We start from the raw sequence: 14127 nt of genomic DNA, 5'->3' as shown, positions 1-14127 counted from the left end.
TATTCTGTATTTGGTGATAGGCCAGTCAGGAGGACTTGAGGCCAGGTTTGGACGGTAGCTTAGGCTCGGTAGCTTCAGTTGTAACTTGTACATTTGGACTCATATGTCCGGTAATGTCCCTACAAGTAAAATTTGTGGCTCGATGAGCACTGAAATGTCTTTGTGATGAGTATGATGTAACTGTAAGATGTGTTAAGATGATGTGAATGTGGCGAGAAGTGTTTCCTTGAAGTGTAAAGGAAGGCCATTGAGTGCTTGATTTTCGTTTTGATGTGACGTACAATCTCGAGTGTGAATGTTTTGAAAGACCTTTCACGTTGTTAAATTCTGGGAAAAATTAAATTCTCGTGTCTGGTTAATGAGTTTGGACTCAGAAAGATTAAGTGAATTCATAGTAATTATGGCTGCGAAAGGGTATAACAAGATGCCAATTTGAGGCTAAGCAGATGGGCTATCTCCTACAGAGTAATGTACGTAGGTGTGTTCTTTATAATGTTGATTGGAGAGTTTCTTTTCTACTAGAGGGTTATATGTGTTGAGATTTGAATTTGAATCTGGTTGAGAAAGTTGGCTTGAGTGTTAAGAGAATGAATGCAAGATTAGTAGATGATTGAGGTATTTTATGGTTGGTGTTGCAAGGGCCTGTGAAGAATTTCCGTTGAACTGACTGCGGTATTAAGGCAGTAATAGAGTATGGGTACTGTGAATTATCGAGTGTTTTAATTGATGGCTTTGAGCCAAGTGGGGGAGCCTGCTATTGACAATTCAATTCATGGTTATATGTCAAATATTTTGTTTTGGTCTGAAGTATACTTGGGAATCAGTGATGACTTGCAGAGGTGGAGTTCGAGAATGACTCGAGTAAGGAAATTTCTGGATACGGGTTATATTGCACTTTATAAGTATATGAAAATCGTGGGATAAGTGAGTTGTTATTTATGAATGATGTAGTGCGCACAAAGTATGAATTTGATAGGTGGTATTAAAGTAGAGTTACTTCTTTGAGTATTGTTGTGCTAATGGGGCACGTCTCTTTTGGCCCATTTTGGCAGTGTAATGTGGATTTGAACAAAGGGGGTGACTCTCGAGAAAGTTCTAATGGATTCGAGATTAATATGTAACAATTGAGAATTTTTGGCGGATTTGTTTATGGCTAAAATCTGAGATTTAAGTTGGATGGTATCTAGACTTATGACATTTTTGTATATCATTATAGATTTTATATTTCGGTATCAGGAAGGTGAATGAAACGGCCTTAGACTCAAATAAGGTATTTTCAGAGTGGGTGTTTCGGTTGTGGTATTTATAGGGATAATTATGATGTGGTGAGACTCTACAGATATTTTGGTGGCAATATTCTTGGGTTTTTGTGACCTACATGGTTTGGTCGAGTAAGAGGAATTTAGTTCTAATTGCTTGGTTATGTGCAGATGGATTTCAAAATTTTCTTGATGGTTTCTACCATGGTTTGAACCGGATATTTTCTACTGGTGTGGGAAACGTGTTGTGTATTGTGATTTCCTTCTGGAAGGAAGCAAGAGTAAGGTCTCTAAATAACAGGGTATGTAATTTGTTGATGACTCAGAGTTGATAACCGGGTATTTAAATCACATGATGGCATAATAGATGTGGTGTGTTGTACGAGATTAAGATTTACATGTACAAGGTGACAATTCAGTCTTGAAGAGAAGGTAACGAATGTTGGACAACATGGTCAGCTTCAGATATTTCGATGAATGTTACAACTGCTCAGTAATGTCGCGCCTCTTTTTCTCGCGAAATCGGGTTTCGACATGTTATAAATCTTTTAAGTAAGTATTAAAAGAGGATAGTCACCACCTAACGATTTAAGGTGCGTTAGGGCACCTATTTCCATATGACTCGGGTTAAACTAGTTTGCATCACCAAAGATCGGATAAGGGCTAGAAATTACCTCGAAGAGAAGGTGTTAGGCACTTTTCGAGGTCCACAACTATGGGTCCCGACCGAACTTGAATTATATGAATTAGTCAGATAAATGAAGACAGAGAAAAACAAGAAATTAGGGAAATTTATTAAAAGACTTTGAGTAAATAAGAACACTCGATTCAAAGATAAACAAGAATAAGATGGGGGGGTCCTAAGTTTTTAGCCTAAAGGATCACTCCGTGCAATATAAAAAATACTTCGTAACTCCCTCGAGATGGGGTGTTACTCGTATTATTCAGCGGGCACAGACTATCATCTCCTGCTACCCGATTACTATCTTTAAGTTATTACCTAAAGCGCACTAGTTGATTCCAAATCGTGCTTTATGCGTGCACTACCCGTCCCATACCTATGGTCCAGGAGGCATTTGGACCTCTATTTTGGGTGGTTCTAGACTTGACTTAGGCTGCTCAGAAAATGTTAAAACTAGGCGATAGTTCAATAGAAATAGGATTGCAATTAAATATAATTAAAGGCTCAAGTTAGCTTCCGCGATTAGAAAACAAAGGCACGCTGACAGATTTCTATGTAGGGTATTAGGCAGTTTCAGATTTGAGGGAGATTGAAGTCGTTAAGCCCTATAGACATGGCTTCTAGATGATCTAATTCAGATATGCAGATTATTTTAGACCTATGATTTCTAAATTACCAGTTGTGAATACCTGCTGCTGCTAAGTCGCTTATTACAGATTATAAGTTAATAGACCTATAGGCATGATCTCTAAATGGTATCTTATTGGAAATGCTCAAAATTACCTATTCTTCCTAATAATTGCGTGGATGAGCAATGAAACAGCATTTGAAAAGCGAGCAGTGATGTCTTATAGGCATGATTTCTAGAGATTGATGATTGGAACTGATTTTATACCTTTAGCTCTTATAGGCATGCTGTCAAGATGAATGAAGCGAATTAATTAGTTAAAATCCTATAAGCATGGTATATAATGAACATGGTGCGGATTAAAGAACAGTTGTTAGCAATTATTTCCTATAAACATGCTATCTAGCAACACATAGTAGTAGACATGGGAATAAATAGAGCACTCATGCATTGACAGTGCACCAGTTATGTGAGTGTATGATTTCCCTAATAACATGATCTCTAATAGTGCACAAAGAGATTTAAATATAATAGGTCGGAAAGCAAATGTATCTCACAAATCCTATGAGCATGCTTTTTACCCGTTTAATGCAAGTATTAGGAGATACCCATTTCCCAATTTCACTATTACCCCTATTGTTATTACAGAATTATTACAGACCCAATAATGAAAAAATTACAAAGTGGTACAAGTAATAACAGTAGGCCCAAGACAGGCCCAAAGAGATACCCAGCACTGCCAAACCTTCAACTAAGCTCTTTTTCCACCTTTTAGAACACACGGATCGCAACATAGCCTAGAAACCATAAGAGAACTCAAACCAAACAAAACAACCATGGTTTGATCATAGGATCCAGAAACCAATCATTCACACAAATCAATTTGCACATTCAACAGACAAAAAGAGGGACAGAGCTGAGTAGTAAAGAAAGTGATAGAACCTCAGGTTCTAGTGTGTCAGAGTTCACAAGGATCTCAAAATGGACCCCGAGCAGTGCTCATACTAGGGAGGTTAATAGAGAAAGCTTTAGTGGCCTTGGCTCTCAGCCGGCCAAGAATTATAAGTTCAGAATAGGGTAAATAACCAATGAAAATAAAAAATAGTGATCTACTGGTAGAATTTGAAGAAGTGCATTTGCATTTTTAAAAACAGGCTTTGCTGAGGTGATCACACAATGAACATATTAGCAAAGAGGGTAAACAAACTTAAAAGACAGGTTGATATCACAAGTCCACACTTAGCATATTGGGGCAGAGGACATTTGTGGGAAGCAAGGGGGAATTATGACTTTTGGGATGGCAAACTAATAAGCAAAGGTGCATTAGGTCAGTAAGACAAACAATAAAACATTAACCTAACAGGTTCAAACCTAAGGGTAAAATTATGCTGCACACCAGAAGTTAAACAGACCAACTCATAACAATAAGGCAAAACAGAGTCAAATGTCATGAGGGAAACTCAAGTTGGGAAGCTATTCTAAAAGGTTCCCACTGGTTGCTAGGGAGTGCAGAGTTAGGCAGGGTAAGGATATACTAAGTGATAAAATGATCATAGGAGCAAATCATAGCTAGAATGAGGGTTTTAACATGGATTGGTGCATATCACAGATACAAATCAGTCACTATAGAAATTCAGGACAAGGCGGGAAACAAACTGATGTCATATAACCAATGTAGACACTCAAAGTACCAATATATTAAGCTAAACGACTTCAAACAGTCTAAATTATTCCAGTTAAACATAAACACCTTTCAGAACTGACAGTTTAGGCATAAGCAGATGCTAGAGAGGTTCATATCACAAACATATTCGATACTAGCAGGGTTGCACATAGAGATAGTCTAGAAACACATTGGGTTATGAAATTTTAGAGATGTGAATATGCAAATCATGAACACAAGAGAATGAATATTGCAAAGGCTAAGGAACTCACCAGTTACTGATTGATAAGTAGACAAAACAAGCAAGAACAGACTCCATAACACTTTGAACGTAAACACAACAGTATAACCCAGGACCTTAGATGCATCAAGTTCTCAAGGGCTTCGAGGAACCCAAGGCAACGCTCACACCCAAAGAAGGTCGAAAAATAGAAATTACGGTGGCCTTGGCTTTCAGCCAGCCAAGAGCCAGAGTAAAATAAGAGAATAAGCGAAACACAGAATGAAGATCTTTAGCTTTTTAGTGGGAATTTTTGTGATTCAAAGTCTGTCCAAAAAGGGGATGGGGGAGGGGTTTATATAGTAGTGAAAAAAATGGAGCAATAATCAAGGAAACAGAGAAAATTAAGCACCAAACAAGGAAAATAAACATGCAAATCAATCTAAAAATCAATTTAAGAGAGAAATCTGTAAACCCTAATTTTTAGGGAAAGTGTAAATCAACAGAATCTAAACAAAAAATCGGACTCACATAGTAGCATAAAACGAATATGGGCAGAATAGCGTTGAAAATCAGAGATTTGAACCATTTTGGTTCGATTTCGGAAGATATTTGCTTGCCATGTTTAGGCAAGCACTTAGGTAATACCATAAGAGAATAACCAATACCAAAAAGGGGTCAGATATGGCAAGAAATGGTAGTTGAATCCCATATTTAGTGATTAGGAGAAGGATTTAAGGGGGCAGCGGTTAAGGGTTCTTCAGAAAGAGAAGGGGAGGTTGAGAGAGTGTGAGGGCATCGGGTTAGGGGATAATAGGTTTGGGTTAATTAAAAGGGAAGGGTGAATAAGGGTCGTTGATCATGAGAGATCAACGGCCAAGATTAAAAGTTGGAACGGGCGGGTCATGGAGATGGGGCACCGACCGGGTTTTAGATTAGTGGGTCATTTGATTTGGGCTGGGGTATTTGGTCTAGATGTTTGAGGGTTTTGGGCAATTTATTTGGTCCGAAATTGGTTTAAAAATGGGCTGTTGTTTAAATATCTAATATTTATCAAAATAATAATTTATAAAAGTAATTAATAAATAATAAAAAATATTATTTGTGCACTAAAATGATGGGAAATAATAACTTAACATTAATATAAAAAGTTATTTTGGCACAAGTAATGTAATTATACATGAATATAGGCTATTATTTGCAAAAAACGTGCAATTAGCCTAAAAATGCAAATGCAATTATAACAAAATGAAGTAGAATATTATAAAACATACATGTTGGTGTAAATAATAAGATTGGATGATTAAATCATCATAAATATAATTTGAAGGGTTGTTATTGGATATTTATGTAATAAAATGTAGCAAGAAATTAATTTAGAGCTTCTAAAAATTATGAAAATTGCTTGTATGGGTTTGTAAACTAAATGATGATGCAAATATGCTATTTTGAAAGTATATATACATTTTTTAAAAATATGAGGGAAAATTGGGTATCAACAGCTGCCCCTCTTTACCCGGGAATGATGAAAGAATTGTCGGGTAAAGAAATGATGATCGATTTTGACCGAATGGGATGATTTGAAAAATAGAGGCCGAACTCTGGTTTCTGAGTTGCCTACATATCCCTGGTATTATGGGAATCAGGTCGCGTATAGTTCTGGATCCAGCGGTGAACTGAGCTGATGGAGCTGTTTCAGGAGTGGTCGTATGCTTCGGAAAGTGTTCCTTTAGTAGGATAATATCAGATGAGTTTATATGAGGTTGTGAATGGATGTATCTCAGAACGGTTATGGATGAGCATTTGAACGGTTATCAAGTGGAAACGGGTAACAGACGGTGGTTAGCTGCATTTGATGTAATTTTAGGATGTGAGCACCAAACGGAAATCGGAGCGAAGATTTCTCCCGTTTAAAAGAACGGTTACCTCCTGGATTACCTGCAAAACTTAAAAGCAATGCATGCAAGTATATATGAGATTATTGCGAGAATTTAAACATGATGCAAATTACCTTTGGACCATGAAAGTTGTCTTTGGACGACGTGGATGATGTCCTTAGACCATGATGCCCTGGGCCATGAATCGCGTGTTAAGGGATTCGCAGGCCATGAAATAATGTTCTCGGGCCATGAAAATGGTGCCTCTGAAATTTGACGCCTTTGAATAATAATGTGCAATATTTATAGATCCTCAGGCCATGGCATGGTGTCTTCCGGCTATGAGGATGATGCCTTTGGACTATGATGACTTTGGACAAAATGGCAATGTTTTAGCCCATGAGATGCATAGACATGATACTCGGTCATATGCGAAGCGAAACAAGACAGAGCTTAGTCTTGTGTAATATTGGGGCAGAGCTTAGCCCCGGGAAAGTAGAAAGTAGTGCTAGATTTCAAGTAGCATAGCATTTGGTATTATTATGCAAGGAAAGGCAGAGCTTAGCCTTATGAAATTAGGGAGGCAATGCTTAGCCTCACGCAAGAAAGGGAGACAGGGCTTAGTCTCATGCAAGGAAAGGCAGAGCTTAGCCTTATGCAATTAGGGAGGCAATGCTTAGCCTCGTGCAAGAAAGGGAGACAGGACTTAGTCTCATACAAGGAAGGGCAGAGCTTAGCTTTATGCAATTAGGGAGGCAATGCTTAGCATCATGCAAGGAAAGGAGACAGGGCTTAGTCTCATGCAATGGAAGGCAATGCTTAGCCTTATGCAATTAGGGAGGCAATGCTTAGCCTCATGCAAGAAAAGGAGACAGGGCTTAGTCTCATGCAATGGAAGGCAATGCTTAGCCTTATGCAATTGAGGAGGCATGGCTTAGCCTTATGCAAAATAGGAGACAATGCTTAGTCTCATGCAAAGAAAGGCAATGCTTAGCCTTATGCAATTAGGGAGGCAATGCTTAGCCTCATGCAAGAAAAGGAGACAGGGCTTAGTCTCATGCAATGGAAGGCAATGCTTAGCCTTATACAATTAGGGAGGCAATGCTTAGCCTCATGCAAGAAAAGGATAATGGGCTTAGTCTCATGCAATGGAAGGCAATGCTTAGCCTTATGCAATTGAGGAGGCAGGGATTAGCCTCATGCAAAATAGGAGACAATGCTTAGTCCCAGGCAAAGAAAGGCAATGCTTAGCCTTATGCAATTAGGGAGGCAATGCTTAGCCTCATGCAAGAAAAGGTGATCGGGCTTAGTCTCATGCAAATAAAGGCAATGCTTAGCCTTATGCAAAGAAAAGACAATGAGTGATAGCAGAGTATTTCCTAGCTGGAAACGCTTTTGCGTTTGGCAATCTTGTCGTTACGAAGATAACAATTTTGATGTGTGTGCGTATTCCTTGTTCCTGTATCCAAAGAAAAATAGTGAGTTTTACGGGGAAGGTTGGTTCGAGCTTTCACCTTCTTGCTCTTGCTTCGAGATCTTGTTCGAGTTATCCTGGGTAGCATCTGGCTATTTATAAAATAAAGTTTTCAAGAAAACATACGTGCATTTGATGAATGTAGTCAATAGTAGTATGCAATATCAAGTAAGTTAGATGAACCAATGACTGTGACACTTTTAGAGACATTGCGACTTCCTTGCATTTAGAATTTTGAGGGTCCTCCTCAAAATTCTACCCTAGTTTAATAAGTGATTCTTTGACCATTCAGCACGTGACGAAGTTGGCTGGACTTGCTTCGGAATTTTGAGGATCCTTCTCAAAATTCTGCACCAGGTTCTGACCATGGTAAAAATGTAGATTTTATTGAGTTGTGACCGAACCCACAGGGCTGCCTACGTATCCCCTCTTAAACGGGAATCAGGTCAAGCGTCGTTTAGTTACATCAGATGAAAAAATGCAAACAATCTAAACATAGTATCTCTTGACTACATCTGAGTTGATAGGTTTTGGCCAAACTTCTCCGTCCATCTCTGCGAGTATGAGCGCTCCTCTTGTTAGTACTCTGTGAACCATGTAGGGCCCTTGCCAATTGGGCAAAAATTTCCCTTTGGCTTCATCTTGATGCGGGAAGATTCGCTTCAGCACCAGCTGCCCTGGTGTGAATTGTTTAGGCATGACCCTTTTGTTGAAAGCTCTGGACATTCTGTTCTGGTAAAGTTGACTGTGACATACTGTGTTCATTCTTTTTCTATCAATGAGAGCTAGTTGCTCATAATGACTTCGTATCCATTCTGCATCATTGAGTTCAGCCTCTTGTATGATTCTCAAAGAAGGAATTTCTACTTCACCGGGAATGACGGCTTCAGTGCCATAGACCATCAAATAAGGAGTTGCCCCAGTTGATGTGCGAACTGTGGTATGATATCTAAGTAGGGCAAATGGTAACTTCTCATGCCATTGTTTGTGATTATCTACCATCTTCCTTAATATCTTCTTGATGTTCTTATTGCCGGCTTCCACAGCTCTATTCATTTGTGGCATGGATGCTGTGGAATTGTTATACTTGATCTTGAAGGTTTCGCACATAGATTTCATTAAGTCACTGTTAAGGTTGGCGGCGTTATCGGTGATGATGGATTCTGGCACCTCGAATCGACAGACAATACGATCCCTAACGAAACCTGCGATGACCGTTTTAGTTACAGCCTTGTAAGATGTGGCTTCAACCCATTTTGAGAAATAGTCTATGGCCACTAGAATGAACCTGTGCCCATTTCAAGTGGCGGGTTCGATTGGACTGATGACATCCATTTCCCAAGGGGAGAAAGGCCAAGTTTCACTTGTTGCATTGAGTTCATTGGGTGGCACTCCTATCATATCTGCATGTACTTGGCATTGATGACACTTTTGGACATACCTGATGCAGTCTGTTTCCATAGTCATCTAGAAATATCCTGCCCTTAATATCTTCTTAGCTAAAACAAAGCCATTCATGTGTGGTCCGCAAGTTCCAGCATGTATCTCTTCGAGCAATTTGGATGCTTCCTTGGCGTCAACACACCGTAATAATCCTAGATCTGGAGTCCTTCTATACAGAATTCCACCACTTTGGAAGAAATGGTTGGACAGTCTTCGGAGTGTGCATTTCTGAGTATGATTTGCGTGCTCCGGGTACTCTCCTTTTGCCAAGTATTATTTGATGTCATGAAACCACGGATTCCCATAAGTTTCTTCTTCAACATGAGCACAATAAGCTGGCTGATTATGGATCCCTACTGGAATAGAATCGATGAAATACTTGTTTGGGTGTTATATCGTGGAAGATAGAGTGGCCAACGCATCTGCGAACTCATTCTGGATTCTTGGAACATGTTTGAATTCTATTTTTGAGAACCTCTTCATCAACTCTTATACGTAGTACAAATATGGCAATATTTTGGTATTCTTTGTAGCCCATTCTCCTAAAACCTGATGTACCAAAAGGTTTGAATCTCCAATTACCAGCAATTCCTGAACGCTCATGTCAATGGCCAACTTTAGCCCCAAGATGCAAGCCTCGTATTCTGCCATATTATTGGTACACGAAAATCTAAGATTTGTGGATACCGGATAGTGTTGACCCATCTCTGATACCAAAACTGCTCCAATACCTACTCCTTTGAAGTTCACAGCTCCATCAAAAAACACTCTCCAACCGTCATAGGTTTCGGTGATATCTTCTCCTACGAATGATACCTCTTCATCGGGAAAATACGTTTTCAGTGGTTCGTATTGTCCGCCCACAGGATTTTCTGCCAGATGATCTGCCAACGTTTGTCCCTTGACCACTTTCTGAGTTACATAGATGATGTCAAACTCACTAAGTAGTATCTGCCATTTTGCTAATTTTCCCGTAGGCATGGGTTTCTGGAAGATGTATTTTAACGGATCCACTCTTGATATGAGATATGTGGTGTAGGCACAGAAGTAGTACCTCAACTTCTGAGCTATTGTCACGACCCAATTTCCCCTCCGTTTGGGTATCGTGATGGCACCTAGTCTTAGGGACTAGGTAAGCCTAACAATAATTAAAACAACAACATTATTTAAATAGAATCTCTTACAATTCCCAAAACCGGTAGTACAAGTCATAAGCTCTACAGAGTGTTTTCTAGAAAGCCTCTAAATACAACTGTCCAGGAACAGGAATGAACAGTGCAAAACAAAAACTTGAAGGTGACTCCGAAGCCTGCGAACACAGCAGCTGGTTTACCTTGAGTCTCCACAGCAACATTCCACATAGCTATCTAACGAACAAGTACCTGGATCTGCACAAAAATGTGCAGAAGAGTAGCATGAGCACAACACAGCGGTGCCCAGTAAGTATCAAGATTAACCTCGGTGGAGTAGTGACGAGGAATAGTCAAGACACCCATTGGTCTAATAAACTGAACAGATATAAGTACATGAATAACAGAAGTATGATGTCTACATAAAGACTATGCAATATGGCTCACGGTACAGTAATGGCAATAAAGAAGGAAAAAACAAGTATCATCGGAATATCATGAAAATGACACAGAAAGGTGAATGGAACACAACCTAAATCCGGAATCACAAATACAGCAAGGACAAGTAATAACTCAGCAACCACAACCTCTTTTACATCAGGTTTTAGCCAACAACTCCACGAGGTACCGAACCTCGGACAAATTCACAACTCACGGGTATCAATACCTGAACCCTAACACTTGGCATTATGTGCCCTCATAACACCTCATAACTGCACTGACGACTCACGTGCCAATAGAGCCATTCTCACATAGAAGGCAAGTAAACAAAGGTGAGCATCTATGCTCAACAATATCAAGAACACCTCTTATCCGATAAGAGTGCTTAACTATGTGTATGCTTGTGCAAGTGTCCTAACATAGTCCATACCAGCAAATAAGCATAAGGAAGAAGAAGAACGAACAACACGTAGAATATTTTCTCACAGCATTCACAAGATAAAGCTCACACATGTACGTATACCACTACATAAATATCAACGACAAGAATGCCCCCAGGCCATAAATCATCACAAATCAATCCCTGACACAGCCCACCTTGTCTCGCCACGTGTGCAATAGTAACATAAATGCCCGCCTTGTCTCGCCACACGTGCATAATAATGTTCTCACCTTGTCTTGCCACATGCGCAACCCATATATATATATATATATATATATATATATATATATACATATCCTGCCTTGTCACGCCACATGTGATAATATATATGATAACATTAGCACGACAGAAACCTCGTGCAACCCCATAATGACAACCGCACGGCAGAAACCTCGTGCATCACCACAACAAGTACCACAGCAATAATGACAATAATACAAAGTACGACAAGTAAATCAACTCAAGAACTTTAATTCACAAAGAAACGGTAGAACCAATTCACAAGGAATAACTACAGTAAAGAATTCTTGGCGTAAAGAGAATAGCTCAACAAGGGAAAACTAATGTGTAGCAATGATCCCACAATTTACACTTCAACAACAGAGAAGCTAACATGAGTCAAATAATTCCAGATAAAACAAGTCGACTAAGATATAGGATATCTAAAACTTCTTTTAAGATTGAGGAATCACAAAGGATATTCAACAATTTAATTAAGGATAAGCAGCATAAAGATAATCATAACCTCAATTAAGACTGAACAAATTACAAGAAGGGATAATAATAATAACTTCAAATAAAGATAAGCAGTTATGAAAAGATAGCATGACAATAGGGGAGGTAAAATCTTCAGTTAAGTCAAATTAAGAGTCAAATAGGCAATAAGAGTGAATCCTGAAAGCAACTAAATTTAATTAAAGCATGTAGAGGTGAAAGTAGTAAATAGGAACTTAATCATGTCAATAACAGCTTCATACTCAGTGAATATAAGGACTCAAGAATCCCAAAAGGCTAACTTTCCACAAATAAGTCCGAGCACGTACTCGTCACCTCGCGTGCATGGACTACAATCAACATAGAATACTCAAATCCTAAGGGGAAAATCCCCCACACAAGGTTAGGCAAGATACTTACCTCGAACCAAGCTCAAACAGTCCGTAAGAATGCCCTTTCCTCAATTATCCGACTCCGAATGGTCCAAATCTAACCAAACACAATTGCATATCATGAATACAATGATAATAGACTCATCTAATTAATGAAATCAATATTTTAACAAAAATTCCGAAATTTGCCATAAAAAGTCGACTCGGGCCCACGTCTCAAAATCGGGTAAAAATTACAAAATATGAACACCCATTCACTCACGAGTCCAACCATATAAGAATTACTAAAATCCAACCACAAATCCCCTTTCAAAACTCGAAATCTTTATTGAAGAAGTTCTTCCAATATTTTTCCAATTTCAACCCCAAAAATCCGAAACTAAATGGAGAAAACAACTATAGATTAATGCAATAAAACCAAATTCGAGTAACAAATCATTACCCACAAGATTCCTATGAAAATCCCTCAAAGAATCTCCATCTCCCGAGCTCAAAATCAAAAATGGAGTGAAAATGAAATAACCCTCGATTCCAACCCCTTTCTGCCCAGCGATCCTCGCACCTGCGACCATTTCTCGCACCTGCGCCTACCGCACCTGCGGTCTAACCAGTCGCACTTGCAAAAGTCACAACTCCCACAGTCTCCGCACCTGCGAGCCTTCTGCGCATCTGCGGGCCTCGCAGATGCAGAACTTCCTCGCACCTGCGACCCCAGGCCAACTCTCAATTCTCGCATATGCGCTTCCATCTCTGCACGTGCGAGTCTGCTGATGCGCAAAAATTCTCCGCACCTGCGGAGACTGCCAAGTCCAGCTCTTCCCGCACCTGCGCCTCATTCTTCGCACCTGCGACCATCGCACCTGCGCCCAAGGTCCGCAGGTGTGATTACACCAGAATTCAGACCTTCCCAAAACCATGGAAATCATCCGCAACTCGTCCGAAAAACACCCGGGGCCCTCGGGACCCCGTCCAAACATACCAACAAGTTCTATACCCTAACACGGACCCTTTTGAGTCTCAAATCACATCAAATGACATCGAAACTATGAATCGCACTTATAAATTTTCAAATCTTTCAACTTCTAAAACTCGTGCCGAAACCTAACAAATCAACCCGGAATGATGTCAAATTTTGCACGAAAGTCCCAAATAACATAACGGAGCTTTTTCAACTCTCAGAATTGCATTCCAACCCCGATATCAAAAAGTCCACTTCCGTTCCAAATCTCCAAAAATTCGACTTTTGCCATTTCAAGCCTAAATCAGCTACAGACCTCGGATTTACAGTCCAGACACGCTCCTAAGTCCAAAATACCCAACGGAGCTAATGGAACCGATGAACCTCCATTCCGGAGTCGACTTCATATAGTTTTGACTACGGTAAAAATCCTAAGACTTAAGCTTCCGTTTTAGGGACTAAGTGTCCCAAATCACTCCGAAACATCCGGTAACCGAATTTAATCACGCACGCAAGTCAATACACATAATATGAAGCTGCTCAGGACATTATGCCACCGAACGAGACTAAAATTCTCAAAATGACCGGTCGGGTCGTTACAGCTATCCACGTTAAAGTGCAGCAGGTGCGCTCCAGCAAAGAGTATCGTGCTTCGTAGGGCATGAACTTCTTACTTAGATAGTATATGGCCTATTCCTTTCTTCCTGTCTTGTCGTGTTGTCCCAAGACACAGCCGAAAGCCCCATTCAGTACAGATAAATAGTGTAGCAGAGGTCTCCCAGGTTCTGGTGGGACCAGAACAGG

Source organism: Nicotiana tomentosiformis, chromosome 3 (genome assembly GCF_000390325.3).
Source record: "Nicotiana tomentosiformis chromosome 3, ASM39032v3, whole genome shotgun sequence".
Taxonomy (NCBI): Eukaryota; Viridiplantae; Streptophyta; class Magnoliopsida; order Solanales; family Solanaceae; genus Nicotiana; species Nicotiana tomentosiformis.
The sequence above is the reverse complement of the archived record's forward strand: the minus strand, read 5'-3'. Positions refer to the sequence as shown.